The sequence below is a fragment of the Gavialis gangeticus genome, unplaced genomic scaffold, assembly GCF_001723915.1.
Source record: "Gavialis gangeticus isolate Ggan-Ray unplaced genomic scaffold, GavGan_comp1, whole genome shotgun sequence".
In the NCBI taxonomy this organism is placed as follows: Eukaryota; Metazoa; Chordata; order Crocodylia; family Gavialidae; genus Gavialis; species Gavialis gangeticus.
The window spans coordinates 8583758-8604710 of record NW_017729007.1 but is presented as its reverse complement, the minus strand read 5'-3'; positions in this window follow the sequence as shown (position 1 = coordinate 8604710).

Genomic DNA, 20953 nt, shown 5'->3' with positions numbered 1-20953 from the left:
GCAGGTCACCCAGGGGGCACGAGCTGGGTGAGCCTTGGAACTTTCCACTCACAGACTTCAACTGCGCATGTCAGGTACAGAACTTTTGTGTTGGCAGCATATACTTAGGATTTTTCTGAGACACCTTTATGTATGAGTGTGTAAAAGGGTGAATGGTGAGAGAATGGTGTAGAGATGGGAGAAGAAGATTTAACTGTTGATGTAAGCAACAAGGCACCAAATGTAAGTTACCAGTCAGTAAACTAATTAATGAATGGCTGAAGAATCCCTTTTAGGCCTAGGACACAAAGAAGATAATGAGGAGAAGGGCAGCAAGAACACTCCAAGGATAAAATAACCTGAAGACAAAAGAAGAACAACCGCAAAAACAGAAGCTGGGTATGGAAAAACCCCAAAGCACTGAAACAAAGGATGCCAATCCCTATAAAAGAACACTTTGAAACTGCCAAGTGGGGTGAGTCTCTTTCTCTACTGCTTTTTCGTTGGAGCACAGATGCATCTGTTCACCCCACTCCAGCTGTTATCTTCAAATCTGCTATCTTCGAATCATCATTATCTACTCAATAAGCCCAGGTGGGCCACCCTGGTCTGATATTGAGCAACTATGGCTGGTAATTATATCTGGTGTATGCGTGGATGGAATGGTTTTTTTGTGTATGTGTACGTCTGTGTGCAATGATGTGCATGATGATTTGTGTGTGTTTGTATGAATGGTGTGTCCAAACCTCTATGTCTAACTCATGTAATCAATAAATGAAGCACCTTGCCTTATCCCCCTTTATAAAGTCTCGCTCGTGATTTGAGCTATTTGCAGTTTGAGCAACAGCATCAGACTTCAGCGCTGAAAGTTAAAGCACCACAATAAGCACTTATACCAGATCCCATTGTGGCTCATGTCACATTCCGCTGGCAACCCATGGGATTTTGCAGCACCCCACTCACCTCTCCCCCAGGGTGGTGCTCTAGCCTCGGCCAGAGCTCATGTGGTCTCCCCAAGTGCCAGGCCAACCCTGGCCCCAGGCTCTTGGTGACCTCAGGTGGTAAACCTCCTGTTTCCAACCCCACTCTCATCTTGTTCCCTCTGGCCAGATATGAACCACAGTCGGGTATTATCACTCAGTGTGAAGATTCCATCTACCCCCTATGGGCATTTGTAAAGATTGAAGCTTTCAATCCAGTGCAGTGTTGTTTGCTGGACACTGCATAATTCACACAGGGGGCTATCCAAAATGGTCATCTTGTACAGTGTTGTTTTGAAGCATCTGTATCCAGATCTCAATCTATTATAACCCAGGCTTCTCTGTCAAAGTCATGTCCAATGGGGGACTCATTTGGTGTTGATATAAAATGCTGTAGGAATAGATTTCAGACCAGATTATTCTGAATGATCATTTCATTTCCATTCACCCACTCCTTACCTAAATTTAGCACAACACACAAGGCCACAGTACCTAGCCTGCTGGGCTCTCCGTGGGCCCAGAAACCTGGCAACAGGGCAGAGGATAGGGTCTGTCTTCTTATGTAACTTTGTCTAATGCCCTAGAGAGTAGGAAATACATCTGTGTGTGTATATAAATTATGCATCTTATGAGTCTCTGCACACTGTTAAGTAGTCTTGAGCTTTCTAGTGCAACAATGTCTGGACTACACAGGAGCACAGTTATCTGCTGGGACATATACCATTGCAGCTGCAGTGGTTCTGAGCACTTTGAAGTTGGCAAGACCTATCATGCTGGCTAAACTTCTTAAGACAGCTACCCTGTACCAGGGCTTAGAATAAAGCTGAGGTACCAGGGTTGGTATCCCCTACTGCTGTTGGGAGCTTATCAGTCTGGAACCATAAATCTGGTTAATTGACAGCTGGCTGCCTCATCCTTCATGGCCACATTGCTTTCCCGAGAGGCCAACATGTTGACATGGATCCACCTAATCCAGACCAGCACCCAAACACACCCTGAAAGACACTGAAAGCTTTTTGCAAGGCCGACAGCTGAGGTGTTACAACAGTCACAACTCTAGGTTTCACTGGTGTGCCTCCAGCTTTTGTTTGGTAGAGTACCTTCTTATGAGCACTGCTGCAGGTAAGGCACAGTGGGAAATAGGAATTCTCCATAGCAAAAACTCCCCTACTCTCTTCCTCTCCTCCTGGAAAACCGGAGAAGGCTCAGCCCTCCAGGCATGGATGCTTGGGTTACAAGCGCACCCAGCTCCCACAGCAGGGAGATGAATCCAAGCCTTGGCTGGGATGATCTAGCTGGGGATGTTTCTGCTTTGATCAGGGGGTTGGACTAAATGGCTTTCTGAAGTCCCTTTCAACCCTAATTTTCTATGATAACCCAGATGTCTGGGAGGAAACAGAGGAAGTACACAGGTGTTCCATGGCATGGTCAGTAAAAAGTTTTGAGCAGCTGCACAGTTCCCAGCCCCAGGTGGGGGAAAGGATCCAGACAGAGACTCATCATAGATCCCTTGGGTTCTCCCATGCATGTGGACTCTGCATTTGTGAGCAGGAGGCCTAGCCATGGAGCCTGAGATGCTGGATCCAGGATGGTCAGACAGACACCTGCAGAAAGCCAGAGACATGTGCATCTATGGTGCCAGCAAAAAAAGGACCAAATGGAATCCTTGATGTGGGGGACTGGAATGGATAGGTTCAGAAATGTTTGAACCTGTGCTGTTGTGCCACTTAATCAAGCTGTCCAGGCCCAGGGATGCACTATGAAAGTCCAAAAATAAGATCTACAGATCTTCAGACCCATTGTCTGAAGGAGGACACCCTTGCTGCTACCAAGTTGAGGGAGCTAAGAACATCACAGCATCAGGATAAATACTTTATGTACAGGGTCAAAGACCACTTGGGATCCAGCCCTGATACCCCTGAGTGGCATCAGTGCCACCTCCCACGGGGACACCATTGCCTTCCCAGGCAGGACAGGTGCGACAGGCTGCTTCCCACCCCAGCATGGAGAAAGCCCTGGTCCAGGGACTCCTCCCTGTGGGTCCAAAGTTTAGGGAGAAGGGGAAAGAACCTTCTCTCAATGTTAATTCAGAAAAAAAGTTCTAGAGTGAGCAATGTTAAACAGGTTTATTTTTTTTGTTTTGGTCTGGTTTCTTTTAAATAAGCACACTAACAGTTTTGCAGCTTCAACATTTGATTAAGACAAGGCATGTGTCTTCCTCAGGCCACATTCCCAACAGCCCTAGTGCGTGCCCTGGGCAGGGTGGGGAGGGAGAGGGGAAGGGGGACGATGCCTGGCCAGCCTGGGTTGTGGGCAGTGGTACCCATGATTCAGGGCCAGAGGAGCGCAGGGTTGGAGACCCATGGCCCAGTGCCATGGCAGGGGCACTTGAAGCCCTCTGGCCCTACTCATCTCGGGAGGGCTCTTGGTCCATGCAGGTGAGGAGCTACTTGGCCAGGTATTCACAGATCCAGACAGCCTGCCACTGTGGGGCTGGGGTCATCACCATTGGCGGAGGGGAATATAGAAATCCAGGTGATGAGCACACACGCACACATGTCCACACATCTACAAGGAATATAGGCATCCAGGGGACTCACACAAATAAAGAACCCAGGTGTTCAGGACACACACACACACACTTAGGAGGCCCAAGGTGCACTGGGTGGGCATGCACAAGATGGCCAACTGATGGCTCATGGCCATGATGAGCCACAGTCGCATCAGGTTCAGATGGGCAGCTGTGATGCCCTTGCCAGCCAATCAGAGGTGGTTTGGCTGTTCAATTCCACTTGGGAGTCTTCAGCAGCCCAGGGAGCCCACTGGGCACACTGGGAGGCATTCAAGAGCCCCCTCTACCTGCTGGGTTCGGGCCATGAAGGCAAGCTCCAAGCCCTGGTCTCTGCACTCCCCTCCCCACCCCTGTGCCCCAAGGGCTAACATGAGTTCTTCTTGTTCCCAACCTAATCTCAGGTACTTAGAGTAAAACTAAAAAATCAAAACACTTGCATCTCAGGTTTCTTGAACACCTGCACTTAGCCTTTGACCCACTCACACTTCAAGGGCATAAGGATTGTTTTATAAAAATCCTTCTCCTCAGTACTATTTGAATCATTGCCAGAAATATCTTGGCTATAAATGCACCACACCTACACACACACACACACATATATTTCCTATTGGAGGGAGGATGAAAAGATTATCAAACTTTTAATTCCACAACATTGGTGTTGAATTTCTCTCTCTTTTGTATTCCTATGTTGAGCTATACTCCCAAATTCTACTTCCATTGTGACTATGGGAGCCCACTTACATACCCCATCTTGTTGCAAATGCTCACCATAGAACTCAAGAACTTGGATAGAGTGGAATATTTTAGAAAACTTGCAAATAATTTGAGTTTTCAAAACAAACTCAAATTCATGCAGTTTTTTAATATTCAGGTTGGACCACATTGTATCTTGATGATGGCTTCAATATAAAAGCATATTTTCACCTAAAGAAAAGGCTTAAGGGAAAAGAAGAATTCCATCAGATCTCTCAAAATGAGATTGGCATGATTTTGTACCCTAAACATATTTTATCTTCTTAATTATTATTATTTTATTCATTTCCTGTTATTCATGTCTCTGCTGTTATTTTATTACTGTCCCTTTTTTGTCCCTTGTGTTGTCTTCTTCTCTCAGAGGATTTTTCTCCCTTTTCTCTATTAGTCATGATTGGTTCTAAATGAAACAAGTCTGGGTCTTATATTTAGATGACGTGTGGTTATGGAATTAAACAAAACAAAATCCTCCATCCCAAACAATGTTGCATTTAAAGGTGACACTGGGGATGAACCATGCACATTTGGGTGTGGTAAGCATATTCATTTTGTTCTGGGAACCTTATATTTGAGGCAAAGAATGTATCACAGTTTTCCTCACAGGAGAATCAAGTTTCCCCGTAAGGTTGCTGCAAGGCTCCCCCATGGCAAGCCCATTGCTCAAAAATATTGACCATCATTTTCCTTAGATAATGCTGCTGAAAGGATAGGGAAAGCTTCCATATCTCCCTCATTTAGTGGAGAAATCAATGGACCCACACTAGAAGAATATTTGACCCAGTATCTGGTCCAGGATTATGCATTTATATAGACACAGAATGGGATGATAGGTTCTGGTTATTCCCAGACAATTTTTCCATCATTAATAGCAGTTCCTACTTATTGCAAATTAAGGAAAGGATGTAGCATGGATCTATTATGCTTTTATGTTTTCCTCAGTTACATAGGGACTTAAAACACTGCCAGTGAGAACCTGTGAAAGAGGCTAGTGACCCTGACAATGTTGACTGCTGCTGTGCTTCAGGGGTCAAGAAAGAACTAGCTTGTTTCCTCCTAAGGACAGTACCTGCCAAAAAGAGAAATTTTCTCTCAAGCCTGATCTTTCTCTCAAGACTGATCTTTTCTCTCAAAACTGGTCATAGTCTCAGCATTCTCCAAAAGATCATTTTTGACACTGCCTAAACTGGTGCCCCAAAACAAGTATCAAAGCAGAGATTTAATTTCACTAACTGCAATACCCTTAGGTATTTACCGGGCACTCATAATCATAGTACTTCAGTAATTAGGTTTACATAATCCATAATGATCCTGAAATCAGAACTCTACACAAAGAGAAAATTCACTGAATTGAAGAATCTTGAGTGTTATTTAGGAGGCCTCCCAATAAATACATAGCATGTGTATAAGCACACACATACAGACACCAATAATTAAGCCATTTAATTTAACAGCATATTGTGCTTGTGACTAATCCATTAGCAAACTATGATATTAAAAAATGTGTTTGCTGTGTATAGATTAAACCAGTGGTTTATGTGAAAAGATTTTAGTTTATAACTTTTTGCATACTAATTTCTGTGAGTCTTCAGTATCTATTGTTTACTATTTGTACAGATATACAAACGTAGTCACTGACAGAATGACCTATGCTTTATGAACCAGTCTTTCTTTTTTCTGGTCCAAAGTTTTGTCTGTAAATGTATGACAGCGTAAGAATGATGTAGTCATGATGCTCAAGAAATTATGAGGCAAGGATTTTTTTTAAACTGTTCTCTTTTATTGGGCCAGCTATGTAATTAAGATAAAATTAGACAAGTTTTTGAATGCAAGGTTCTTGCATTTAGATTCTTCATCAGGTGCTTGCATTAGAAAGCTTGAATACCTTTACCCCAGCTACATAGTTGATCCAATAAATAACATCATTCTAAGAAACCCTTGCTCTTGTCTATGAATGTCTGACCAGTAATTCTGTGATGAACAATCTACTGTGCAAAAACTAAAGAGAGCTATATACAACATCCCTAAAAATATGCCTTATATGAATTATGCCATAACTATGCTTACAGAAAAAAAAACTTTCTAAGAACATTGTTGGGAATAAAGTCTCACTCATGCAAACAGGGACAAAGAAGGAAATCAAATTGCTTGCTTGTATTTACAGGAATACTGACAAATGCTGCTTCACAGTTTTTAGTCCCAATAGACATTCAATAATATCCATACAGTGAAATTTCTGATTAAAACACAAAATATGAAAAGTGATGTATAAGAATATCTTTCACATGATATTTTTGAAAAAAGGAGAAATCTTTTTAATGAATTTGACCAACATCTACTACGCTTTCATTATTGCAAATTTGGGCTTTCGTGCAACATACATTACAATATTAAAGCTTCCATTTTCTTACTAATGTTATGTAGTTTTAGAACTTTCCTAGTTCTGATCTATTCAGTTTCTTATACCAAGCCATCACTGTGATGTCTGAGTGAATTCCAGTGGTGTATTAAACAATGCGAGTAATATCTGTCATGTGTGGTTCTCTGTCCATTAATCTCCCCAAAGTGAATTTGCCCCTGTAGTTTTTAAATATATATTTTTTTATTTACGTATGCTGTGCCATGTGTTTTAGTATCAGCTCAAAATGTGCTGTGCACTTGTTCAGAAAATAGTGAAATTCATGGGGGTTCTTACAAATTTTGGGTTCCATATCCATATTTCTTGAGCTGACTTCTGAGAAAGTTTTACTCTCTACCCATCATGTCAGAAAACTGGAATTGTTGCCAGGGTTCAAATTACACTCTGACACTGGGGGAGAGGGGTGGCAGTGGCAGCCAGAAGCCAGGAGGAGCCGCCACCATTGCCTGAGCTGCTTAGAAAGGTGGGGGTGGGTGGACTGGGGGCTCTCATCTTTTATGGGGGGCTTTGACCTCTCTGGGCCCCCCCCATATTTTGAACCCTGGTGGTTGGTTCTCATCCCAAACGCTTTCAAACTTTCCCACAGCCAAAGTTAATGGTCAGTGATGTCTATGTCAGTTCAGGTTAGAACCTCCCCCATCAAAACATCAAGCAGCAGCAGAGCTACTGCCACAGACTACTGTGGCTTGGGGGATCTGTATCCTTTTCCACTGGGTTTTAGTCCATGCATCCATATAGTGGTATTTCTGCCAGCTATGCTTACAGTTTGCCCTTATCCTGACTTCTTCTTTATGTGGTATGGGAGGGGGAGCCATTCTGTAACATATCATGCATATAGGCATGTACCAGTACCATTATCTTTCACTGTGCTGTATAGTCATATGAATTTTGCCATTTTTAGATCTTTAGACAGTCCTTCCATGTGCAGTCATGTTTAGTTCTTAACACTCAAAGAAATTCACTACAGTATTTCCTTGCTTAGAGCAGCTGGCTTTAAAAACATGGTAAAGCTGGTACAGAGGCCAACCACACAACCATGTTTTTCTGTACCTTCTTGCTATTGATGACACAGCACCAGGTCCTGACACTACTATCTAATTAACAGTTCTGTGGACAACCATTTTGCTTGTGCATTTGTTTCTGACAAGAAGTTAGGTAAAACTGATCAGAAATTTCTCATTTATTTATTAAGGGGGGAAAAAAACAAACAACTAGGTCCTAACAGGCAGCTTGTTGGATGAGTTTAGCAGAAGGGAAGTCTACATTTAATCAGTTCTGCCCTCATTACTGCAGTCTATGGAAATTATTATAGTTGGCTACAGGGGATATGGGGATAATTTGTCCAGCCAAGAAAAGAAATTAAACATTGAAAACCAAAAAATGATAACATTGCAATATGATTATGCAAAAAGATTAACTGTCACAAAAAAGGGCAGAAAATACTGGTGGTACTAAAAACAAAACAAAAGTATTTGGAAAAAAGGTCACGTTTTACATAACATCTCCAAGTTGTGAATCAGGGACTTTTGCAGAAACACCGCTATCTTATTATGAACTTGGTTTTTTATTATTATTCTCCATATGTTTTATTTTCCTTGGTGTTAACATTTACTCACATTGCTCAGCACTCTATTAAAAAAGGCATTTACAAAACAGATACTGTTTGTACCCTTTCAGACAAGCTAAAGTGCCTGAAGCACTGAACTCCATTTGGTAGATACATAATAGAGTGTTTTAATTTTTAACCTGAAGCAGCTAACTCAAAGATTTAAAATGCCATTAGGATCAATCTATTGTTGAAATGTGCTTTTCAGATAGACCCATTTAAAAATGGTCATGTCAAATAAACTCAAGGATTTTTTATATTATAATAATAATATTAAATCATAAAAGCTATCTTTGGATTCTGTTATGGGTCTGGCAAAACAAGGTACTTAAGACTTAAGGATGGAAATTTTCAAAATCCTGTAGATTTACAAATCCATATTAAGATGGTGTGGAATGTCCTTGAATCTCACAGATGTTGGTGCAATGATAATAAATAGGAAGTTTGGAGCCCTAAAGGGATAAGGTAGAAAATCAGATTTTTGAAAAAGGGAATATTCATATACTTAGATGTCTGTCTACAAATGTGAGGCATTTAGGTAATACACTGGATAATGGAACAGTGGTGAATGTTACAGGAATTCAGACCATGACCTCAAAATCCCTGAAGTCTAGGAATGATCAAATATAGCAACAGTTCCCAAACTCTGACAGATTGAGCACCACCAATTTAAAATGATACAACCTTAAGTACCACAAGTACATTTTTGTTATATAAAGTAATTATAATAAATCTGTTAACATGTACCACTGACAGGTTGTCTGCATACCACTGGTGGCACCTGTACCACAGATTGGGAACTGATGATATATAGATTTGGGGTTTGATAGCATCAGGAAGTAGCAAATCTAAATGACAGATGGTCTGAAATAGTGATCAGCACTTAACAGTGGCCTAACTAGAATGGGGTAACTGGGGCAGCTGCCCCAGGTGCCAATGTGGGGAAAGGGTGGTAGAAAAACCCAGCTGCTGCTGCAGCTTCATAATCACACTGGAGGTAGCAACCAGAAATCATCACTATCCCAGTGTATGGAAGCTGTCCCAGTTGCCCGGCCACATCATTACACCTTTGCAACATAACCTTAGTGGGAAGACTTAACTGAAATGCTACTGTGTAAAGCAGGATCTGGATAGGAAAGAGAGAGGGAAAACAAAGGGGGAAGGGAAAGTGGATTTAAGGTGTACCTGCTGACCACTCATTTGGGCCTTTGCAAGGATGTCACAGTTCCAGTGAGGAAACATGCTTAGTTTTGAAACTTCTGGTCTGTCAAAATAATTTAAACCTGACACAGCCCATTCATTAGTGCCTGGTTAGATTTTTCTTAATCATTCTATACTAATAATGTGACAAGCCTTCTTGTCCTAGGAACTGATTTGGAACCTGTTTCCTCCCTGCTTTCTGTGATAACTCATCTGTGTTACAGGCTGAGACTCACACACTACTTTCACTCTGTGTCTGTGTCTAACTGACAGAAAGCCTGGAAGGCAGAGGAGACAGCTCTCAGCTTTTCCCATAGTGCCTTGACACAAGTACTTTTAGTTAATGTTTTAACTGTGAATAAAATAACTTGACTGCAGAAACAGAAAGGTGGGGCTGCATGGATTTGCACTTGCAACAGTTACAGTAATGGTGCCTCTACAGGTGACATTCTGTTTCCTTTCAAGTACCTAAATACCCCATTTTCTAGTTCTCTATCTGGCCATCTTGAGTCCTGGCTTTATGCTGCAGTTGCATAAGCATACATGTGTAGACTGCGCATGAACAGTAAGGCTATGCCCTGGGTGGGTATGTGCATGACTACATTTCTGAATATGGAAGCATAAATCCTGAAAAAATTGTGGATCAGTGTGTTCTGATTTCATCTTTTAACCTAAATAGCTGACTGGTTAGAGTACTTGTATAGAAAGCTGGAGACCTGGATGCTAGGTCCAGAGATGGTTTGGTCCTACATCTCTTGTATTTCCAAGCACACTGCTGAAATGGCCACACCACAGATTGGGCATTATCCTGACTGACCTCTGGTGCTCCTTGGGAAGCTGAGCCACTGCTCCTGGCATTTACTAGTCATTAGATAAAATGTATGGGGGGCAGTGTGGAAGTTTCTGACCTTTAACGACCACAATCTAACCTAGAACTTAGGACACACTGTAACCTGCCTGATATCTGACTCCCCAGGTACCACTCTACTTTTATCTACTATATCCCTCTTCCCCGCTCCCCTTTCCCTCCCAGCTGGTCTCTCACCCCCTGACACTTCAATTTACATTTCACTACCTGGCTTTTTTGCGTGCATACCAACCTCTGGCTTCTTTACTATTCATTCCATCCGGGAAGACCACACGCAGCAACTGGAGATGCCTCCTCAGCCTGATGAAGGGTTTTTAAACCTAAAAGCTTGCCAGTATATATTTCTCCAACTATTCAGTTGGTCTAATAGAAGATATCAGATTGACCAAAAGAACCTTGTCTGCCTTGTGTGTCCTAAGGGAGAGTGGAATTAATGCAGCAGGGATGGTAGCCTGTAACAGGGGGCCTTCCCAGTGCCAGTTAGATCTCTGCCCGCCCACTTGTTTCTGGGCCAGCCACCCACCCCTCTTTCACTGCCATGCCTTGGTGGAAAACTGATTCAGATGTTACCCAGGCAGAAGGCTGCCCATTTAGGCCCCTGATGTCTAGAGGTGACATCCATTCCACAGCTCCGCACCTCCCCTATATTGCAGCCCATGCCTTGCAGATGGCATCCTGCATCCCCTCCAGCTGTGGTCCCCTGTCTGGGACCTTTGGCTCCCCCTTAGGCCCTGGCCACACCTTCAGACCAGTTGGAATCCCGAGCCTCTTGCTCTGGGCATTCCTTGTGGTGGGCCCCTGGCCCCTCAACCCTACTTTTGGTCCTGGCCCTAGAACAGACCAGTTGAGGGTACCTCAGGTCAGATCTGAGCCGCCTGCTTGTTCTCACCCTCACAACTCCACAGTAATCCTCAGGCCTTTCAAAGATTTTACAGGTCTGGGCTTTCCCCTGCCAGGACTGTGCATGTATGCGTGCAGTGGCTGGAGGTTATCAGGCACCTCCTACCCACCTTTCACCAGGGAGGTTTGCAATCCTGGCATTTCCTGGGGTTGCCACACCACCAGCAGTTTCACCAGGCCTCTCTACCCTGGCACGATGCAGTTATATGTCATGCCCAGGACCTGGGGCCTCCTTCTTCCCCAGCCCAGTCCATACCCCCAAATTCATGCTGACACAGGAGCTCAGCAGGGAGATGTTCTTCCCCTGCTGGCTTGTAAAAAACTAAACTGCCACCTCCAGCTCTGAGAGCGGTGCATTAAATGGTTGTGAAAGCAACTAAAAAAGGAAATAGGTATGGAGTGATGAGGGTGACACTCACTCCGTCTGCATGTGGAGCTTGGGGAACCCCAGCAGCAGGAGGTTCCCCTTCAGGAACAGCAGCTGCTCTACTAAACCAGGATCCAAGGAGCTGCAGTGGGGTGTCACAACATCCTCAGCAATGCTGAACACCCTCTCACTTGGAACAGTGGTCAGTGGACAGGCCAGGTGTCCAGATCCAGCCACATCTGGCCGTGGGTTGCCCAATAGGCACAGGGGTTGCAGTGGCTCCACGTCCTTGGTGAGATAGGTAGCTATTGAGGCCTCCGTGCTACCTGCCAGATGGTAAGGTCTGGTGCCTCTGGACCCCAACATTGAACCCATGCACTTCAATGGCAGTGGCTTTGGTGGAGGAGATTAGCTGGTGCTTAGAGTACCGGCATGGGAAAGTAGATCCCCCTCTTCCACATCCTCCTGCCTCTGCCCTTCTGCCTCCCTGACTCTGTTCACCAGTACCTCCATCCAGTGATAGAGGGTTTGGTGCTGCACATCCTCCCCTTCAACCTTGGGTCACACATGCCGATCAGCATGTGGACCATACTGGACCACAACAGATCCAGGCATTTCTTAATGTCCTCCTTCAGCTGCTTCACCAGTGCCTGCGCCTCTGGTGAAAGCGGCTTGCTCTAGTCAGGAACATTGATCCCCTGGAAATTCTCCATTTGATTCTCAAGCTCCTTCACTATGGGATCACCTGGATAAAGACAGTATTGCCCTCTCTGAGGCTGTCAGTGGCCTTGAGGAATGGCTTGAGGACAACCAAGATCTGGGAGATGGTATCCCACTCAGTTTTAAGGGGGCCACTGATCCCAATCTCCCTGAGAAAGGCCATCTCATGGATGGCCTTCTGTTGGTCAACCAGCCTTTCAAGCATTAGGTATGTGGAGTTCCACCGAGTCTCCACATCCTGCATGATTTTGTGCTGCGGGATGCTCAGTTCTGCCTGTTTCTCCCACAGTATCTTGCCTCCCTTGATTCTCCAGTGGAAGTAGCCCACCACCTTCCTACATTTCTAAATGAGCTGTCTGGTCATGGTAGTGACAGTGCCATCACCTGGAAACCTGTCCCCCTTCAAGGCATCCTTGACTATGAGGTAGAACTTGTGTGCTATGCAGCAGGTGCCAACAAAGTTGGCATCACACACTGCCTTGACCATATTGGCCCCATGGTCAGTGACCATGAACCCATGAGTGAGCTTGGTCAAGCCACCCCTGCACCATGCAGTTCATGGCCCCCATGATCTCTGTTGCTGTGTGGGATTCATCCATCACGTTGGCTTGAAGGAATGCTTGCCAGTGGCCTGACTGATTGCACCAATACCCTGTGAGGGAGAGGTAGTCATGATCTCCACCCCAGCTGCTCCAGATGTCCAAGGTGAAGTGCTACCTGTGGCCCTGCCTTTCACAGCTCCTCCCTCAAGTCCTCCCTGCATGCCATAACAGGGAGAGCACCAGGTCCTGCTAAAGGTGGTGTGTGTGGGCACTTGGTATAACGGGGCAACAAGTGCCATGAGCTGCCTGAACCCTGGATGCTAAACAAAGGAGAAGGGCTGGCCATCCAGAGCAAGCATCTCCCCAGTGCTCTGGGTGACCTCACTTGCCTTGGAAACTCCTTTGTCCTGACCTTTCCCCACCTAGTCCAGGGTGGCCTGCCTCTGTTTCTTGGGGATGGGGGCTTTGAAGTGAGAGGGGGACTTCTTTTTAGGCACACTCCAACTGGTGCCAGGCTGAGGAGGAAGAAGGGCAAGGGGATGCTGCCTCCTGACATACAGCAGCATTGTTGTGGTGGTAAAGTGTTTCACCTCCTTGCCCCGGCTGATCTGCTTTCAGCAGTACTGGCAGGTAGCATACCTGGGATCATCTGCCACCTAAAAATGATCTCACGCTACACTACCCACCTGCTTCTGGGTTGTGGGTGGGAATCCTGCCTTATCCCTCTCCTCAGCATGTAGAGGCACAACAGGAGGAGAAGCTGACCCACTGGCCCCCACAACCTCCTCTGAGGTGCCTTCTGGAAAAGGAGATTTGCCTCTAAGGGAACTTTGAGGGGTGTGGAGCACAAACTCATATTCCCTTCCTTCCCCAGAATTTCATTGGCTATGGCAATCAGCTCCCCTGCTTCCAGATTCAGCTCTTCTTCTGGCACTGGAAGGCTCACTTTGGCAACTGAAATTGGAGTGGAGAATGTCATGCTGTTGCTGGCTGCAGTTACTGGTGTTACTGGTGGTGCTGCAGGTGCAGACACAGCTCCCACCTCCTTGCTTCCACTAGCCACAGAAGACTCCTTACTGTCAGGAAAGACGGTGCACCTATGTTTTGAGGGTAGGAGGACTTGCAGCTCTCACTCTGCCCTCTCTCCCTCCCCTGCCAGAATTTCTTGCTCCTTGCATCTGCCTTTTCAGCATGCTTCATGATGTTTGGTGTGCTGCAAAATATGTGTCTGTGTGTAATATATGTAATATATGTTGTGCTTTCCTGCACAGTGATGACCACTGTCAAGGAAAAACAGATTTCTTTCATGGGGGGAGCAGGGAAGACAGGCTAACAAGAACAAGTAAGAGGATTTGGGGGAATAATAAGCTGAAAGGAATGGATAACAATAGGGATTTAAGCAAGGGTACATAGGAAAGGATTGGATAGAACTTGGTTGCAAGAGACTACCTTCTACCAAGCTAGAGCCCTTCAGACGTTGCAGCTGCAACAAAGAGACAGCTAATTCACAAAAGGCACACAGATGAATTCACACACAGCTTTATATGGTGTTTCTATGTCCCTCCTCAGAGCACTGTGATTGGAAGGGAACTCAGGAAAAGATCACAGTCGCTGGCCAGCTACCAATGTCAATATTAGATCAGTCTTCCCCCCACCGTCCCTTCCCAGTTTCTGTTTCCTGCATGTCTGCCTTCCGAATCTCTGAATCTTTTCCAAATCTATTCGGAGACTTTGACTCAATTCAGCTGGTGAATTAGGCCTAATCTCCTCTAAATCAAATTGGTTACCGAAGCTTCACACAGCCCTAGTGTCTAACACTCACTGACCATGAGTTTCTATCCAGTTACATTTTTATAACTTGGATGCAGACACCCATCCAGAATGAGTGCATGCATGTAAAAATAAATGTGCCTGACCAGTTCAAAGCCTACTGTACATATTCTGTCTACAGACATGCATACTTCACACTGCAGAGAAAATAGAATAAACTTAAACTACTGCTTCTTTTCTTTATCAATTCCCAGAAAGCTAATCGGAGTCCTGAGGCTGTGTGAGCATGCACCAAAAAACAAATCATTTTTATCTTAATGACCAGACTGTAAAAGTTCAGCATTAAAAGAGAAATAAAAAAAAGAACCCACTGATGTCAAAAGTGCTACATGCAGGAACAACAGTCCACCCATAAAGGCTCGGGCTCAAGGGAAATAGTGAGTACAATAAACATATTTCTAGGGGACAGCCTTGTGGTCCACAGGACTGAAGGACAATTTTACAATCTTGACTACACTGGATACATTTCTAAGATAATATGGCACCCCAATTACTTTTCAAAAAATCTACATATAGTCTGATATGAACAGATGGACTGCAGGTTGTATGAATGACACTAATTAAGGAGTGATGATAAATAAAATACAGAATGAAGTAGAGGAATGGCAAAATGTATACTGAGTGGAAAGATGCCCAATAGGATGACTTTAGTACTCGTGAGGGGTTAAGACTGTCACTGATTCAACAGTCTTTGGAAAAGGCCTGGCATTATTTACTACTGTAATTAATGATGTGCATGAAAAATTAAAAAGAAACAGGATAGATTCTTAAGTGATATGACATTGGGAAGCACTGAAAACATTAATGAGGAGAAACAATACAAGGAGACACAGAGAGGCTATAATTTAAATATGTGCTGGAAATAACCAACTGCAATTCACTCAGCCTTTAAAAATGCAAGCTAATGTGTCTGAGTAGAAATAAACTGAAACACAAATATTCAATGGGAAGGGAATAGTGGACTTGAAAACCAATAAAGCATAAAAAGTCTTTAGGGAGACAATGGACAGCAAAACATATCATTGCACAATCCAATCTAATGACAAAACATGCCAATGTAGTTTGAAGCTATAGATGTTTGGATTTTTTTGGGGGATGGGGTTAATTATTATTATAGGTAAATTCAGCAAAAAAGTATGTTTAGTTTCAGTCAGCCCCAAATGGCGAATAAAATATTTATTCCAAATATTATCCAGATTTTCTTGGGACTTTAAAAACAAGAAACTGACAGAAGAAATATAGTGTGCTCTCAGAAACAGTCCTTTTCTGTGCAGAATAGTATGGAATAAAATATTGGGGGTTTTTTTAGTTCTTCAGTAAAATACCGTACATATGTCTACATGTATGAAACTTAACATACTGAAGTGATGCATCGGGAATCCCAGTTTTCATTATTTTGAAAATCTCCTATTGAAAGAATGGTTATGAAAGCTGCAAATGTTATCTCTATCATTGTTTTATCTCTATAAGACTGGGCTGTCATCACTTAATTTTTGAGAACCCCTCTACACCAGGGGTGTGACTAGTGCCTCCTGGTGGTTCTGAGCCTACACACTTGCTAAGTATGAGGGACGCAAAAATCTAGAGCAGCTTTTATCAGACCAACTGAGAAATTGGAAAAAAATATCTTTTTCTATGTATCTATGTAGGAGGGAGTGATGTAAGCATTACAGAGAAGGTTATCTGCCACTGGCTGCATGACTTAAGTAAGTGATAAGGCCACTTCGTGTCTCATCTGCTTCTCTGTCAAATTTATAACAATTACCAAGTAAAGATATTATGAGAAATAATATTTTAAAACCTCTTTGCAAGCTTTGGTTGAAAGATACCTTGAATCACTGTAGAACCTAGAGGTGTAATTAAAATTCTGATGCCCTCGGGAGGGGAGGTAGGGGTGCCAACACAGCTTTTGAGGGTGGAGAATGGGGCTGGAGATGGAGTGTGGGGTTGAGAATATGGAGGGGAGCACTGTAGAGCCTTAACTGTCTATACACAGGCCTCTTCCACCAAAAAAGAGGCTGTTGTTAGCATGGTACTGGCTTCTTGGGGTCCCTCTAAATCATCACCTAGGACTGGTGCTCAATAGATTTCATAGAGGTTAGGGCTGAAAGGGACCTCAAAAATCATCAAGTCCAGCCCCCTGCCCCAGGGGCAGGAAGTCACCTGGGGTCAAATGATCCAGGCAAAATAAGCATCCAAACGCTTCTTGAATGAGTCCGGAGTAGGTGCCTGCACCGTCTCTGGAGAGAGTCTATTCCGGGTCTTGAGGGCTCAAACAGTAAAGAAATTTTTTCTTATGTCCAGCCTAAAACAGTCTTGGAGAAATTTATGACCATTAGTCCTTGTTTTTCCCTGGGGAGCTCTGGTGAACAGATGTGCTCCCAGATCCTGATGTACACCCCTTATATACTTATAAGCAGCCACCAGGTGCCCTCTGAGCCTGCGCTCTTCCAGGTTGAAGAGTCCCATGGCTCTCAGCCTCTCTTCATAAGACCCATTCTCTTGCCTTCTGATCATGGGTGTGGCTCTCCTCTGGACTCTCTCAAGCTTCTCGACATCATCCTTCTTGAATTGTGGAGCCCAGAATTGGATGCAGTACTCGAGCTGTGGCCTCACCAAGGCCGAGTACAGTGGGAGGATGACATCCTTAGATTTACTTGAGAAGCATCTATGGATGCAAGCCAGAGTATTGTTTGCTTTGCCAGCTATGACATTGCATTGGTGGCTCATGTTCATCTTGTGGTCAATCATGACCCCCAAGTCTCTTTCAGCAGTGGTGCTAGCAAACATAGAATGCTTATAGGCTCAGCAGTGCTGCGGGTTTTTTCTCCTGAGATGCAGTACCTTACATTTATCTACATTGAACATCATCAGGTTAGTATCCACCCACTTACTAAGTTTATCCAGGTCAGCCTGGATCACTAGCCAGTGCACTTCTGACACCAATATCCACATCATTGATACAGGTGTTAAAAAGAACCAGTCCAAGGACAGAGCCTTGGGGGACACCACTGGTCAGGGAGTGCCATGATGATTCGCTACTATCGACTACTATTCTCTGGGTCCAACTTTGGAGCCAATTACCCAGCCATCAGACTGTGGTGAAGCCAAGGCCACAGTTGGCCAATTTTTCCTTGAGGAGGTCATGGGACACCAAATCAAAAGCTTTTTTAAAGTCCAGATATATGACGTCAATCTCTTCTCCCTTGTCTCATAGAAGGCGACTGTCAGGCAAGATCTACCCATGACAAACCCGTGCTGGCTATCCCTCAGGATGTTACCTTTGGCCAGCTTATCCAGAAGGGTCTCCTTGATGATTTTCTCCGGAAACTTACTGGGGATTGAGGTCAAGCTGATTGCTCTGTAATTCCCGGGATCAACTTTCTGCCCTTTCTTGAAGATGAGTACCACATTGGCCTTCTTCCAGGCTTCAGGTACTTCACCTGAGTGCCACAAATTTTCAAATATTTTTGCCAATGGCTGGGCGTTGACACCTGTCAACTCCTTGAGTACTCTAGAGTGTAATCTGTCAGGACCAGCTGACTTGAAGGTATTCAGCCTCTTGAGGTGATCCTTTACTAAATCAACATCGATGCTGGGTATAAATACTCCCTCACCCTGGCCGTCCCATGTCTTGCTAGGCAGGTCGGTCCCATTGGACTGATGAAAGACCAATGCAAAGTACCCATTGAGCAGATTGGCCTTTTCCTGACTGCCGGTTATCAGCTGTCCTGTTGGTTCAGCAAGTGTCCAATGATACCTTTACTTCTTTTCCAACTCCCTACATATCTGAAAAAGGACTTTTTGTTATCCTTGATAGGTGTGGCCAGATGGAGCTTGGTTTTAGCCTTGGCTTTCCTAATCTACTCCCTGCAGGTACAGACCAGTGCTGAATACTCCTCCTTGGTGGTACTTTCAACCTTCCATCCTTTATAAGTCTCTCTTTTTAGGTGTAGAAGGTCCTCAAATTCCCGGCTAAGCCAAGGGGGTTGTGGCTCCCTTTTGCTACCCTTCCTCTGAGATGGGATGTCCATCCCTTGTGCTGTCAGGATCAGTTCCTTGAGGAGCAACCACTCCTCTTGGACTCCTCTGTCTGTTGAGTCATAGTCCCTTAGGGCCTGGACAATGAGCCTCCTGAGCTTGTCAAAGTCAGCTTTCCTGAAGTCAAGGACTTCTATATTGCTGACTGACTTGCCAGCTTTGCGATGGATAGTAAAGGCCATCAGCTCGTGGTCACTGTCACCCAGCTTCCCATCAATTCTTAGGTCATTGACTAGATCATCCCCTCTGGCCAGTACTAGGTCCAGTGGTGCTTTACCTCTTGTCAGCCCATAGACTTCTTGGGTCAGGTAGAGCCCATCCGCATATGTGAGGAAGCTTTGCGGCTGATCAGATTTGGCCGAGTGCTCTTCCCATGAGATATCTGGGTAGTTAAAGTCTCCCATGACAACCATGCACTGAAAGCGTGATGCCTCAGCCAGTTCCCTGGTGAATTCCTGGTCCAGATCTTGTTTCTGGTTAGGAAATCTGTAGTACACTCCTACCATGATGTCCCCTGTGCCACATTCCCTATGTATTTTAACCCAGAGAGACTCCAGTCATCCTTCCTGGGTGCCCATGTCAATTTGCAAGGATGTGTAGGAGTCCTTGACATAGAGAGCTACCCTCCCCACCCCTTTTATCTACACAATCACACCTGTACAGGGTATAGCCATCTATACCTGTGTCCTAGTCATAGATGGAGTCCCACCAGGTCTCCGTTATCCCTATGATGTTGTAGCTGTTCTTGTTTAGCAGGAGGACCAGTTCCTCCTGTTTATTCCCCAAGCTCCTGGCATTGGTATACAGGCAGGCAAGTGTTCCATTGAGGGCCCTTGCCTTCCCCACAGATTGTTCTGGGGCTAGAGTAGGAGTGAGTTCCCTTGAGAACGTTAGCCTGCTGGATTTACAAGTGTTGCCCAGTGGGCTTGCAGTGGTGAAAATCCCCCCAACCCCCCGGCAAGCTCAGTTTAAAGCCTGGTCGAGCAGGTCAGCCAGTCTGGCTGAGAAAAGCCTCATCCCCAGAAGAGTGAGGTGGAGGCCATCTCTCCCCAGCAGACCACTGCCTCTCTCACCAAAAATCTAGAACTTGTGATCGTGGAAAGCCAAAGCTTTCAAGATGACACCAGCACCGCAATCTTTGGTAGACTACCTCAACCCATCTCTCCCTCCTCAGCCCATAACCCACAACTGGGAGAAGTAAGGAAAAGACCACCTGCACCCCCAGCCCCCTAAGCCCCACTCCCAGAGCCCTGTAGTCTCTCATGACCTGGCTGGGATTGCTCCGAGCTGTGTCATTTGGGCTCACATGGATGAGGAGGATAGGGTATTGCTCGGAGGGTCAGAGTATCTTTGGGATCCTCTCGGCTATGTCCTGGATGTGGTCCCCCAGGAAGTAGCAGACCTCCCGGGCTAGGGGGTCAGGGTGTCAGATTGCCCTCTCAGTCCCACAATGGCCACTCTGCATTTCATCTTAGGGAGAGTAGGGGTGATCTTCCCTTACCTGCAGGAGCTGGCATCTCTGTAGGCTCTACTGGGGCTGCAAGAGGTTTGTACCTGTTGCACAGCCCCAGAGGGGAGGGGGCCTTGGTGCGGCAGGCCTTGGGGCCCTTGACCACCTTGGTCCAACCCTCTGGCTGGACAGTATGGGAGATCCCCAAGTCCACCCTTGTCCTGAAAGGTGACCTTGGTCTACCCTCTGCCTCCAGGAGGTGAAGGGCCTGGCAGTATGAGTCTGTCTCCTGCTTGCCATCCCTGATGGCATGCAGTCTCTGGACTGAAGCATGGAATTCCTTGATCTGATGCCCCAGAGACTCCAATTGAAGCAAATCCTGCAAGGGGAGATTTCCATTCTCCTGGTCCCATGAGCCTGGAACTGTGCCAGGCAGGCTCCAGAGCTGAAAGCCAGGGCCTCCATCTGTGTGGAGCCCAGAACCATGGGTTCCAGCTGGGTGGAGGCCTCTGGATGTGCCAGAGGAGGAGGCCACAGACTCCAAGAGGACCTTCGGGGTGCAGTGTGTGCCCATCTGCATTGTGCTGCTGGGAGGCTGGCTGCTGATGGGACTAGCTTCCCTAGGGCTTACTGGCAGGGGCTCGGGGCTTCCCACTCACCCCTCTGCACAAACTCCCACATTAACTTGTGCACCGGGCAGAAAAGCATGCCTGTTTGTGCAGCCTGTTC